Below are 14,403 nucleotides of genomic sequence, written 5' to 3'. Positions count from 1 at the left end.
TATTTTAGTCGAATAATCTCGAATAATTCGATCGCATAATAGATAAAAAATTATTCGACGAATAATATATTTTCCCTATTCGAATTCGATTCGAATCGAATAATTGTGTTATTCGTATTCGTAAAATACGAATCGAATCGAATAATTGTGTTATTCGTATTCGTAAAATACGAATCGAATCGAATATCGATTAACAAATAATTCGTTTTAGGTATATTCATTAGTAAGTAAAGGTAAACTAGATAGATTATTTAACTAATTATTGACAAGCTAGTAGAAGAAAGATATTCTAGCTAGGGGTTCTAGGTCATATGAAAAGTAGTTATATGTTCTAGCTATGTTAAACCACCTAATGATAATGTTCATGCTAGTATGTTAACTAGCTAGTTGTTAAACTACCTAATGTTAATTTTGTGGCTAGCTAGATATTTTACCTAATATATAAACTAACTTGCTAGGTAAACTAGCTAGATGTTCTAACTAGTAGGTAAATAACTAGATGTTCTATCTAGGAGGCAAACTAACTAGATACTCTTAGTGTCTATAGGAGAAGGGGGGGGGGGAAGTAGGAACAATTTGTTTCCAAATTCTTTGAGGGGGTTAAAAAAAATAAAAAAAGTGAACCCAAAATTATTTTATAAAAATCTAATATATCCAAAGACTTACAATAAGTGGTCTTTAAGACTATCAATAAGATATGGGTAAAAATTTTATAAGTTCCCCCTCCTCCTTAGAACAATTCTGGCTACACCCATGTCGTGGTTAATTAAAACTAACTAGATATTCTGATTAGTAAGAATCTTACTAGATGGTAATATTAGAAACTTAAGATATTATAGTTAGTAAGAAACTTGCTAGAGCGAATAGGTAAATAGCTAAATATTATATAGTTTATATGTGTAAATTGTATTTTCTTGCTAGTATATAAACCATCTATAATTGACTAAATATATAAACTAACTAGATTTTGTAATTATAAATTAACTAGTTAGACATTCTAGTTTATAGGCAATGTAAAATAATTAGATGTTGCAATTGGTAAATTAACTAGTTAGCAATTCTACCCTATAGTTGAGCGAACCAATGTTTTAATTAGAATATAAACTAGCTAGATATTGATTAATATGTTAACTAGCTTAATATAGTTGCTATTATGTAAACGATATTTTTTCCTAGCTTTTATAAAAGCTAGCTATATATTGTAGCTAATATGTAAACTAGCTATTTGTTGTAAGCTATTATATAAAGTAATCAGATTTCTTAGCTAGTACCGTATGTAAACCATACTAGTATGTAACTAATATATGGAAGATAAAAAATAATAGTAAATAAACAAAGTAGAGGTTTTTGATAGTATTCAATTAAATCGAGTATATAAAATCAGATATCAGAAAGAGAAATCCATAAAAAATTGACCAAAAAAGAAATCCAAACTAAACTTTCGTAAAAAAGGAAGTTTAAGAGAACATACTCCCTTTCGTATTAATTCAACCACACCTCTCATATTATTCTAATCACCTTGGCGTCTTCAGAACATTGTTACATTTATAATCACATGACAAAATGTATGGAATGTGAATAATTAATTATTCGATTAGGCCTAATAGCCAGTATGAGAACTAGCTTAGATATCTATTATGTTGGCTAGTTAATATATAAGAGATTTAATGTAAACTAAACTAGCTAGCTATATATTGTATGTAGTGTTGTTAAAAAGTCGAGTTCTTACGACTTGCGACTCGAGTCGTAGTCGTAAAAAACGGCTCCGACTCAAGCCGATCAAGGAGCCGAATGAGCCGACTCACTTAGTCGGCGCATGTATATGGCTCGCTTAGTCGGCTCGTGTATTCGACTCATTGGGTTTGCTCAATTTTTTTGTCTTTTTATAAAATCTGGGTAAATTGCTAAATTTTGGGAAACTAATTAATGTGAACAAAATTATAATAAGAATATTTTGTTTTTAAAGTTTTTCGAATTTTTTTGACGTAAATGGGCTAAAATAAGCATTGCTAACATGTTTAAATAAAATTTTAGTGAAGATGTACCATAGATAAGTGACAATTGTCATAATCGTTGTTTTTAAAGTTCGATTTTTTTTGACGAAAATGGGCTAAAATAAGCATTGCTAACATGTTTAAATAAAATTTTAGTGAAGATGTACCCTAGATACAGGGTTTCCCATTCAAAATAAGAAAATCATAATATTTTTTTAATTTTTTGTCAATTTTTCTTAAACTTTTATTTATTTTAGTTATTCCTTTATTTCTAAATTTTTGCGATTTCTTTACGTTTTTTTTCTTACTGTATCTTTTCTCAATTTATTTCAAACCTTTTGCGATTTTATTTACTTTTATTTTTCTTACTATATCTTCTCTCAATTTATTTCTTCAATTTATAAATTTAGGTCCATTTTTTTTAACAATTTACGTTTTTTTTCATCATTTTTAACCTTTTCGATCTGGTCATTTTTAATCTTTATTTTTTCTTCTCATTTTTGATAATTATTTTTGCTAGTTTAGTTCATTACAAAATCCTAGTACATATAATTTTGTTTATTAAAGACCATTTAGTTAAAACATTTATTTTATATCTGACTTTGATCAAACTAATTTATAAATTTAAAAAAAAAAATTAAGGACGCATTTTTTTTACTATATATAATCTTTATTTATAAAATAACTTACACTTTATATTATAATAATGTATAAAAATAACTCGAATTAAAATCCATGGAAATATAAAAAAAAATTAATTTTATTTAGTCTGTTTTCCTCTCCTATTGTTTTAAATAATAATAATTTTCTAATGCGTTTTAAAAATATGAATTTAAAAATAATTTAGCAATTGTAATTATATTGTCTGCCAAAAACATTAAATATAATTTAAAATTTTTTTTATCAAAAATGAGAAGAAGAAAATTGAGAAGAGGTCAAAAAAAATTAAGATTAAAAATGACAAGATTGAAAAGGTTAAAAATGTATGTAAAAGGTTAAAAATTTATAAAAGATTACAATGAAAAAATCATTAAAAGAATATTGTATCTGTAACGTAAAAAATTGTTAAAAAAATGGACCTAAATTTATAAATTGAAGAAATAAATTGAGAGAAGATATAGTAAGAAAAATAAAAGTAAATAAAATCGCAAAAGGTTTGAAATAAATTGAGAAAAGATACAGTAAGAAAACAAACGTAAAGAAATCGCAAAAATTTAGAAATAAATTAAAAAGGAATAACTAAAATAAATAAAAGTTTAAGAAAAATTGACAAAAAATTTAAAAAATTTACGATTTTCTTTTTTTGAATGGGAAACTCTGTATCTAGAGTACATCTTCACTAAAATTTTATTTAAACATGTTAGCGATGCTTATTTAGCCCACTTGCTTTAAAAAAATTCAGAAAAGTTCAAAAATAACGATTATGACAATTGTCACTTATCTATGGAACATCTTCACTAAGATTTTATTTAAACATGTTAGCAATGCTTATTTTAGCCCATTTACGTCAAAAAAATTCGAAAAACTTTAAAAACAACGATTATGACAATTGTCACTTATCTAGGGTACATCTTCACTAAAGGTTTACTTAAACATGTTAGCAATGCCTATTTGAGCTAATTTACGTCAAAATAATTCGAAAAACTTTAAAAACAACGATTATGACAATTGTCACTTATTTAGGGTGCATCTTCACTAAAATTTTATTTAAACATGTTAGCAATGCTTATTTTAGCCCATTTAGGTCAAAAATATTCGAAAAACTTTAAAAACAACGATTATGACAATTGTCACTTATCTAGGGTACATCTTCACTAAAATTTTACTTAAACATGTTAGCAATGCTTATTTTAGCCCATTTATGTCAAAAAAATTCGAAAAACTTTAAAAACAACGATTATGACAATTGTCACTTATCTAGGGTGCATCTTCACTAAAATTTTATTTAAACATGTTAGCAATGCTTATTTTAGCCCATTTACGTCAAAAATATTCGAAAAACTTTAAAAACAACGATTATGACAATTGTCACTTATCGAGGGTACATCTTCACTAAAATTTTATTTAAACATGTTAGCAATACTTATTTTAGCCCATTTATGCCAAAAAAATCGAAAAACTTTAAAAACAACATATTCTTATTATAATTTTGTTCATATTAATCAGTTTCCCAAAATTTAGCAATTTACCAGATTTTATAAAAAAAACAAAAAAATTGAGCAGACCCAACGAGTCAAATACACGAGCCGACTAAGCGAGCCGACTACACGTGCCGACTAAGCGAGCCGACTAGTCGACTTGAGTCAAAGTCGTTTTTTCGACTAGAAACTTGGTTCGAGTTGCAGCTAAGTTGACTCGGCTTAGCCGTTTAACAACACTATTTGTATGCAATAGCCAGTTATTCTAGCTGATATGTAAACTAGAAAGTTGTTTTAGCTAGTATTATGTTCAATATGTTCTAGCTAAAGTAGTATGTTGGCAAAATGTTTTAGCTAAGAGATGCTGGTAGTTTAATACCCAAGGCGCAATAAGCATTACGCCAAATTGAATATCAGCTATTGTATCAAGAGAAAATATAATGAAAAAAAATATATTTACCTTAACATATTAAAAATAGAGGTAAAGTTAGCATTATAAAAAGCTAAGTTAGATACGAATGCATCGTCTAAGAATTTATCTAGATACAGGCAAAAATACCTCTCCAAATAATTTATTTTTATCTAAATACATTCTTACAAAAATACCTCTATCTAAATATATTATTACAAATGTAGGTTAATGAGTCACTACCTTAAGGTAATACCTATCAAATTTGTATTTTATTTATTTTTCATATGGATAGGCACTACCAAATTTATTTATAATATATATTTGAAAAATCATGAATTTTGGAAAGCCCCTCTGGCCTAGTCGGCAAGAGCGTCGCTTTCCGATAGTTATGGGTTCAAATCCCAGCAATGATCATGTTTTTTTTCTTAATCAAACTAGGTGGTTCCGCTTGGGGGGGGGATGATATATAGGAGGCCGGACTCTACCACGTGATTCCGTTATAATATATGTTAATTAATAAGTGTCATATAACATTTTAATAAATTTTGATCGGTATTTAGCAAATTAAGTTGGTATTTAAAAAAATTGCTTTGACTTGGTAGTGACTATTATTAACCACAAATGTACCTAAGAATAAATACAATTTTCCAAGGTACCTTTTTATTATAATTGTATATGTGCATATATAATGCATAATTTAGGGTTCTGTTGTTATTCAAATTTTAAAGTGATCTAAAAATTATTTTATTGTATAAATTTTAATAACACATATACAAAGATAATAATTGTTATAGTACACTATCTGGATATATAAACTGGCTAGATGTATAACGTGTCTGTAATTTGGATGTAATTTAGTTAGAATCGAAACTATCTAGATTTATTGACTAGCCTCAAATTACATTATAGTGTTAAAATTTTCATTATGATTTTTTAAATTTTAACTTAACTTTAGTTGACATTACATAATTTTATAGTTCCTTGATTTTTATAAACTTTTTATCCAAATAGGACAAATAAAAATTATACTGAGATCAATACTTAATCTACCTTTTGCCATCTTCCGAGGACTAACCATAGTTATAACCATCATTTTGCTTTAAGCCTTATCAAATTTTAATAAAATCAGATACTTATAACTGCTTTTAGTTTTATATATTCGCATTATTGCTAGAAACTCTACATCAAATAAAATTCAGCGTGAAAGTAATATTTATAAATACAATACAATAATTTTACCTGACAGTCTCATAAAGACTAACACTAGCCCAAATTAATAATTATCTAATATCTATTTTTGGTAAGCCCATATGATGCTTGGATCCATACTAGAACTCTGCATCAGATCTATTAATATAAGTCCGGCCGATTCGAAAAATAGTTTAAAAAAATTTCCGACCGTTTCAATCCAAGTTATTAATTTCAAAGACTTAGTTCAATATGATACAACATTTCCAAAATGGATCCAAAGTGGTAAAAGAAAATAAAAACTTTTGGTGAATATTTATAAAAACTTTAGAAAATTAAAAATAATTAAAATTTTATCGAGGTCTGAGTGGCCTGGTCCAAATTAAAATTTTATAGTTAAAGTCTGACGGGACTGATTCTTACAAACGAGTGCGACCCACTTGAATTGTATACTTCACCGCGAATTCGCGCTAATTGTGAATTCAAGGTTATGCCGACGGTAGCATCAACTAGATACCTAAGGCTCATTGCAGCTTTTGAGTTATCAGATTAATTATATTGACAAACTCTACATGTTATCAAATAAGTTATATTTATGACATAGCCTTAGCAGTATAATCTAACCCTACCTATATCAGGGACCTCTATACCTAGACCTGTGCGTCGATCGGCATCATGCCGAAAACACTGCCATTTATAAAAATCATGCAGACGCATAAATTTTTTAAAATAATCTTGTATATTTTAATCTAATGATCAGTAAAGTAAACATCACTGTTGTAATTATAGAATATCGTCAGAGAGAATATTTAAATGGAATAGATCTAACATTGGATATGCTAGATCTTGATAGTACTGATCATAAAAAATTAAATTTAAACTGTAAAAAATCTTAAGAATTACTATAATATATTTAAATTATAATTTTAAATAGATATTTTTTTTAAATCAGTAAATTAGCTCCCGGTTTGTTAAAAATCAAAATTTTGAAATTGATCTGGAGAGGTTATATATACCAGAAATACTCAGATGTGTATATTGTATACATTATTAGTTACAAAAATAAAGTTTTTTTAAAATTTATTAAACTTTAAGATTGAAACAATAATAATATTTTCTAATCCCGTTTATATTCCTATTATATTGTTAATATTATACCCATTCCACACCTTTCATCTTTTTTAAACATATTACTTCTCCTCCTTTAAAACTAAGTTAAAACTAGGATAGAGAAAAGATTTTTTTTTTATTAAATAAGATTCTTCAGGGGGTTTCTCCTAGAATATTAAACTTATAATTTTTATTGGAACATGGATTATATATCTCTTCTATATTGGGTTACTTAAATTTTTAAACACAAGTATTTTTTTTTAAAAAGGTTACATTTCCAAACGTAGTAAATTTTGAAAAATGTAAATAATAGAGGTTTTAAAGATTAAAACATATTCTATATAAATTATATTTCACCGGAGCAAAAAATATAAATAATCAAAATAAAATTAAAATTTTAAAATAATGTGAATGAGGTTAGTTTTCAAAGGACACGAGCCATTAAAACATCAATTTTATAATTTATAATATGTCCATTATGATTTTGAATATTTTTCAATATATTATTTTTACATTAAATAAATATCTTATGAATAATGAATCATATATGAAAATAGTTTAAAAAGTTCTCACAACATCCCCATATATAAATTCATTCAGGAATAGGCTCATCCTTTCCGGAATTTCATTTATGAAAGAAAAAGACTCGTATGATTGCCTATAACTCGAGCCAATTCCAACAAGGCTTACCCTAGATTTGAATAGACTTTTCTCACTTAGAGCAAGTGTGAGCTAATTTTTCTGCCCTCGATATTTTAGCCCGGTTAGTCTCAAGATAAAAAAATGGCCTTAAGCTGGCTAAGTTGGCAAAATTTGTTTAATCTTGAATAATTTTGTCCTAATATCAATTTAATATAAAAATTTACAAAAAAAGATTATTCCTCGCCTGGGGTCTTATCAGAGTGAAAATTCATTTATACCCTCGAGAAAGTAATTATGTGATTTCCATTACCTTTTAATATTAAATATAGGAAAAAAAAACAACTTTTTTTTTAGTTTCACAATATCTCTTAATATATATTTTATTTTAAATGGGATATCGATTTTGTACTAATTAATTAAAGTAGTTATAAATATTAGAGAAAAAAAAGGGTTATTTAAAATTAATTATATAAATGAGAAAAAATAATTTTCTCTTTGTATATATTTTTAAATATAAATTCACATATAATTTAAAAAAAAATATCTTAAAATAACAACGACCAAAATATGCTATAACATGTAGGGTATAATTGCCAAAATTTAATGGTCAAAAAAGACGCAAAACAATTGTAAATTTTTATATTTCTGACGTTGCGAGTTTTAAAAAACATGTTATCTAATTTTCCATCTCTATTGGTGACTTATATATGTTTTTTTGGATAAGATAATAACTAAGCCCACACCAAGCCTTAGCTCAGATTGATAATTTCCCACTACCCACAAAATAAAAACGGCAAGATAAAATAAATTTCTAAGCTGGTATTGAAACCTGGACCAAAAGAAATGTTCAGATATGTTTACCGATCTATTTGAGCTGTCTCTACGTCTTGCCTTAGTAAATTATTGCTCAAGGGTGGCACAAAAAGCGATAAAAAAGGGGTGGCAAATCAATAAATAATTATAATTTTGTAGATTAATTAAATTAGCATATGAAATGGAGACTGGATAGCAAAGACTTTGACATGAAATATGTTTTAAGCTTATTATTGCATCTTTATTGTGTTTTCAACACAAATCCTTTCTTTAGAGAAGTAAGTACTTTATAGATGGCATTGACTAGTAGATTTTTAAAAGTTTCATAAAAAATCGATTTATTTTAAATTTCGAGAGATATATTGCTAGATACAACATTAATCAGGTTTCTAGTGGTAAAAAAAAGTAAAAACAAAATATTTCTTTTATATAAAAATAAATATTTAGTTGCATTTTTTTCATCATTTGATTTTGACAATCATGGGTTATTTATCATTAGGGATGTAAAAATTAATATAAAAAACAAAACAAAATATGTTTAAAAGGATGAAATTTATGTGAAAAATTCCGAACATATTATAAAACAAAATTTTCAGTTGCCTGTTGTTGAGACCTAGGAAATATCCTCACTAAGTCGCACATCATATCATTGATGAATTAGTAAACCACTATTTTATAATATACCATATTAAAATATATTCACAAGTATATCTGACTTATTAATGTAATTTTAATGAAAAAGTTGAAATTTTAAATACGACAAAAAAAAAAATGTTTTTAGTTGTTCTAATTTCGAATGATTTTCATATTTTAAAGTAATAAATAGGTGAATAAATAATATTTTTAAAACTTAATAGTTTTAATATTTTTTTTAATAATTACTAACAAACGTTTAATAAATTTTTTAGCCTGCAATTGCTTATCTAAATTTTTGAGAAAAGATATTTTTACTCGTTGATGGCTTGCTTTATGTTAGCATTATGTGTTAGAACTCTCAAAGCTAGAACACTCTGATATGGCGTTAGTCTAAGGAGAACCATTACAAAGATATAATATTATAAAATAGCGTTTGCAAATTAAATTTTCATAAATTAAATAAAAATTACTCACATTATAAAACAACAAGAAAAAAAGATCCTTTATGATTGATTAAAAATGTTTTTGGACATTATAATTATCACACATAAAAAAAATAAAGTGATAACAAAAATAAATTTGATATAAACAAAAAATATTAAAAACTTAGAAAACTCACAAATAAATTAAAATATATATAGTCTCGATTTTTATTTTATGAAGAATTTTTTTTAAAAAATTTAGATAAATATAATATCAAGAACTATGTATATTATTATATTATATTAATTTTGGGTGTATTATGAATATGATATAAGTACACTATTTATAAATTTTCTTAAATTTAGGATAAAAATTAATAAGATTTTAAAACACAATTTAAAAGCACGGCAAGCCAAATATCAATAATTATATATAAAATATAATAAAAGAATTAGTGATCTTTCATAAGACCTAATTTTTCAAGACCGGCCCGGCCCGATCCCGAAATTTTTTTTTTATTTGTCTCGAAAAGCCCGACCCGAAATAAAAATATTTATTTTTCCTCCAGGTCCGGCCCCAATTTATTTAAACATAAAAAAATATAATATTTTTAATTGTATTCTACAAATAAAAAATATTGGCACCTTGTTTCTTGTAAGAATTTAAATATATCAATTTGTTCCATATTATTGAATGATATCATATTAAAAATTTAAGCCCGACCAGGTCCGGCCCAAATTTTGTTTAAAATATTAGGCGTGACCCAGCCTGAACCTGAAATTTTATCTGGGCTGGGCTGGAATTTACAGATCTCTAATAAGAATAACAAATATAATAGTTGCTAAAATTAAATCAAAATTATTATTCGGCTGGGAAAAAAATATCTAATATGAATTCCGGGTACACTCAAAACCACAAGACTAATCGAAATATTCACTCCCCGACAAGCGTGTCATCCATAACATTTATGGCCCAAGCCTGATAGGAGAGCGAGCACATTTCATACCCAGCCCCTCTTAACTGTTTAACGGATTTAATCTATTGCATCAAATATGAGATAAATTTGTTTTTAAAATAAATTGGTATACATTAATGCCTAGCAATGAACGGATTTTAACCTAAATGCCCGTCTACTGTTTTAAATTTTTTTATCCCCTTCGCCCTCCCTCCCATGGATCATTCTTAAAATTTACCCACCCGCCAATCTATCTATTGTTTAACTTGACTGCCCACCTATTGTTTTGAAAACATTTTTTAACCCGCCCACTGGCCCAATGTTTAAAATCTTTTGTGTTTATTTTTAGATATGACAATTCTCTATCTTTTCTAATATTAGATCAATAATTTATTTTGCGAGAGAATATTACCTCATTAAAAGTTCCTCGAAATCAGTGACTCTCCTAATGATGAGTTTCAGAGATTTCCCTGACTTCAATTTATAGGAGGTGATAACGCTTAGGTAATGAAGATCAAAAATGAAAGTCGCAAATTTGTATTAATTCAGATAAAATGGGTAAGAAAAAACAGCCTATACAAATATACTTGTTTATTATTAAAGAAGGGGAATTTAATTACATAGAATAACTTAAATAGCAATTAAGGAATTATGGACAAATTAAACTATAGAGGGCTCACTGCCAGGTGTCTTTGCTATATCAAATTAATTTTTTAAATTATATAGATTTAACTTAGCAAGATCACTTTTATCCTGTGCCCGAAATTACACTTCTAAAGAAATATCATATTATGTATACCTAAAAGGGACCGAATTCGTGCTTCGAATTGGGTAAATTTGTGGATCTTCTGATATTTTGGATGAATACAAATAATGTTCAAGTTCGTTTGTTTTCCGTTTAAATTTCAGACTGTGACTGTTCACATCCCTACTGGATGATCTAAGATTTTTCCTAAAATTGTCAGTGAGATGCGGAATGATTGGCGAAGAAGGGCAAGATTCAATCGAAAAATCGTTGAAGTATTTTGTGCCATCATTATGAGAAACGTTCATATCCTTGCCATACACTTCTATATTTCCCTTTGAGTTGAATTTTCCATTTCTTAGGGGAAGATTAATTTGGGTTAAAGACGATTTCATTTCCCGATCTTTAGATGAAAATATAAATAAAGGTTTTAGTAGAATCACGTGAGATTTGGCAAAAGCATCGTAATTGTATTCATGGTTAAATAAATGTGAAGAAATTAAAGATGAAAATATTGTGAATTTTGGGTATATGCTGGTGTTATACTCAACTAAACCAACTTTGGAAATCTTATCAGATTTGACTGAGTCTAACGGCGCCCTTATCATAATTATCGCATCTCTCTGTTTTGTACTACGCTTACGGAAGTCTGGAGTTGATAGCAAATTCAAGCTATCTGGAGATGATTTATTTACATCTAAATTGGGATTAAATGAAGGTAGAATGCGTTGAAGTGATCTCATGAGAGGCATATTGACACTTTGATTGCTAAGGTGGTTAATATTTGAGTGGCTGTTTAAGGGTAAATAAAAGTTTCGAACTGCGCTTCTTATTCCATGTATAGTTTTCGCTCTATGGAAAATGTGGATATCATTAGGGATATAACCCCTTTTAGTTTTATTTGGGTTCAAATCTTCATCTAATTTCATGCTATTAATGTTTTCTACTAAATTAACACCAACATCCTCTCTTTTTTCTATTGATTTGTCTATACTTTGGTTTCTACAACAAACATTGGCACATGAAACATCATGATTTAAAAATATTTCCTTTTTTGCTCTATTGATTAAATCATCCTTTGTTTGATCTAAATTTTTAGAATATTCATTGAGCGTTGGATTCTGGAAACACTTGTTAGTATTCGATTTTGCCTTATAAAAAATAATACCCTCTTCGTTTAATTCCAGGATAGGGTGACTCTTTAGAATAAATTTATTTATATTGCTAGTTGGCGCAGGTGAATTTAAGGAGTCTGAATTATTATAGTTATGGTAATAATCAGTGATAGAGGCTTGAGGGTTAAACTTTCTCACAATTTTAAAAGATTGAGAAAGATTCGCCCTTAAACTGACAGGCCGAATACTATGATAATTTTCAGACGCATCAATAGAATTAGGTTTAACATATTTATGAATTTGAGAATCTGATTGTATACATTTTTCATCGATATAATCGAACATCTTTGTTCCATCTGGCATTAAAGGGTTTTTCACAAAATCCTTAATATGATGCTGACTTCCAGATAAGTCCCCTTCAGAAATAAATTTAGATTTTGTTACATTGTTATCAACAATATTCATAGGTCGTCTCCGAATATCAATATTCAACTTAAATTTTTCCTTTTTATTTAGATTGGATGCGTTTTCTATTTTAGAACTACCATTGTTATCATTTGAGCCCGTTATCTCCTCATCAATACCTTCAGGTGGATCTATTCCCGCGAAATTTAAAGCGCAATTCGAAATTGATAGGAAGGATGGGTGAGATTTCGACGAATATTTTGAGGACGAATGAATGCGCTTAACGGATTTTTTGATCCTACTTATCATAATTATTATTTATAACAACTTTATGACTAACTAAAATTACATTTAAGATTAAGATTTTATTTTTGGTTTTTCATATGTCAAAAGGAATGTAAGATTTTAATTTTAGAATCCCTCAGATTAAATTTTATAATTTTTATATAAGTATTTTTTCAAATTTGTTTTTTATATTTAATTTAATTAATATATATTTCTTTTTATTGTTTATTATTTTCTATGAGCGTTACTAATAACGCTATGATTATTTAATTAATTTTTTTTCACAAAAGTTTTCTACCGCATAATTTTATATTATACTATAATTATTTTTTTTGGATTTTGAAAAGGGGATTGTTATACCCATTAAATAATTATCCGATTATATTTTGTAAAATCAATCTATGAAATTTTTTTAAAAATTTTTATTATACAAAGTTATTAGGTTATTAACTATTAATATAAATAATAGATTCATTTTAATGACTATGTAATTATAAATTATTTGTTTTTTTTAAAAAAAAATTATGTTTTGTCCGAATTTAATTTTGATCTTTTTAATCCATTTCGCCGTCTTAATATACTTATATAAGATTTAATCCCTAAAAGACATAAGATTATGGGTTTATAAAAATGAAAGATTTTTCATTGAAGAAAAAATGTCAAACTAAATAAAAATATGATACTTTGTCATGATCTTATTTATTAGAAGGGGATGAAGAACGCTGAAGACATAACGAGTATATTGTAATCGATATAGATTAAGCAATATATGGATATTTAATAGAGTTGGACTAAATATTATATCACCACTAATATTTGATTAAAATTAAATTTTGATTGTATAATTATATGCTTTTTTATTACATAGATAATATGCCACTTCTCTAAAACTCTCATTATCTTAACCTAAATTTGAAAGAAGAAAAGTTTATACGACCCAAAATTAAAATCAACGCCTTTCACCACCCTAAAATTGAAAAGGGTTAAAGTAGTAAAAAAAAAATTTTTAAACTTTTATAACTGAAAAGAATTTGAATAATATACCTTTACTTCATTGTTATATATGTACGCATATAAAATTTTTAAAGATAAAACTTAATTCTTAAAGTTGAAATTTAATTTCTTGCCAGGATAAATATTTTTTTATTTCTTATAAGAGGGAATTGAGATTTTATAAATGGAAAATCGTGTAGAAGGGATTTGGGAAACTTATTATATATATTAAACTTATTTGTTAAAAATTTGTAGATGGGGGAGAGGGGAAAATAAAATTGATATAATAAACAGTCCCTAGATAATAAAATATATAATATGCTATATAAGTTTGAAAATGGATAAATCTTAATTAATTACATTATAGGCTTTTAGATTTATATGAATAGCTAAAATTATTTATTGGAAAATTGAAAATCAATAAATATAATAAAATGGTTATAATTTTTATTATTTTATTTTCACTTTTTAAAACTTTTCAGCATAAAACATTATAAAATATATGTTAACATTAGGTTTAAAAATATCGTAATATTAAATATTTAATAT

At 26.5% G+C, this 14,403-nt stretch overlaps 1 protein-coding gene across 2 annotated transcripts in view; it reads right to left on the bottom strand.

Moving 5' to 3' along the window:
* Positions 1 to 14,403, bottom strand: part of LOC135922630 (GTPase-activating Rap/Ran-GAP domain-like protein 3) — a 152,440-nt gene that overhangs the window by 108,818 nt on the left and 29,219 nt on the right. The window contains exon 1 of one of the 2 annotated variants that reach the window (XM_065457047.1): positions 11,111 to 11,209. The exons of the other annotated variant lie outside the window; for it this stretch is intronic. The gene's annotated coding sequence lies outside the window, so the exon portion shown is untranslated. Of the gene's footprint in view, positions 1 to 11,110; positions 11,210 to 14,403 lie in introns of those variants that run through there. 2 annotated transcript variants of the gene reach the window in all.

The sequence above is a fragment of the Gordionus sp. m RMFG-2023 genome, chromosome 1 (genome assembly GCF_954871325.1).
Source record: "Gordionus sp. m RMFG-2023 chromosome 1, tfGorSpeb1-WG-v2, whole genome shotgun sequence".
Taxonomy (NCBI): domain Eukaryota; kingdom Metazoa; phylum Nematomorpha; class Gordioida; order Chordodea; family Parachordodidae; genus Gordionus; species Gordionus sp. m RMFG-2023.
The sequence above is the reverse complement of the archived record's forward strand: the minus strand, read 5'-3'. Positions and strand labels throughout refer to the sequence as shown.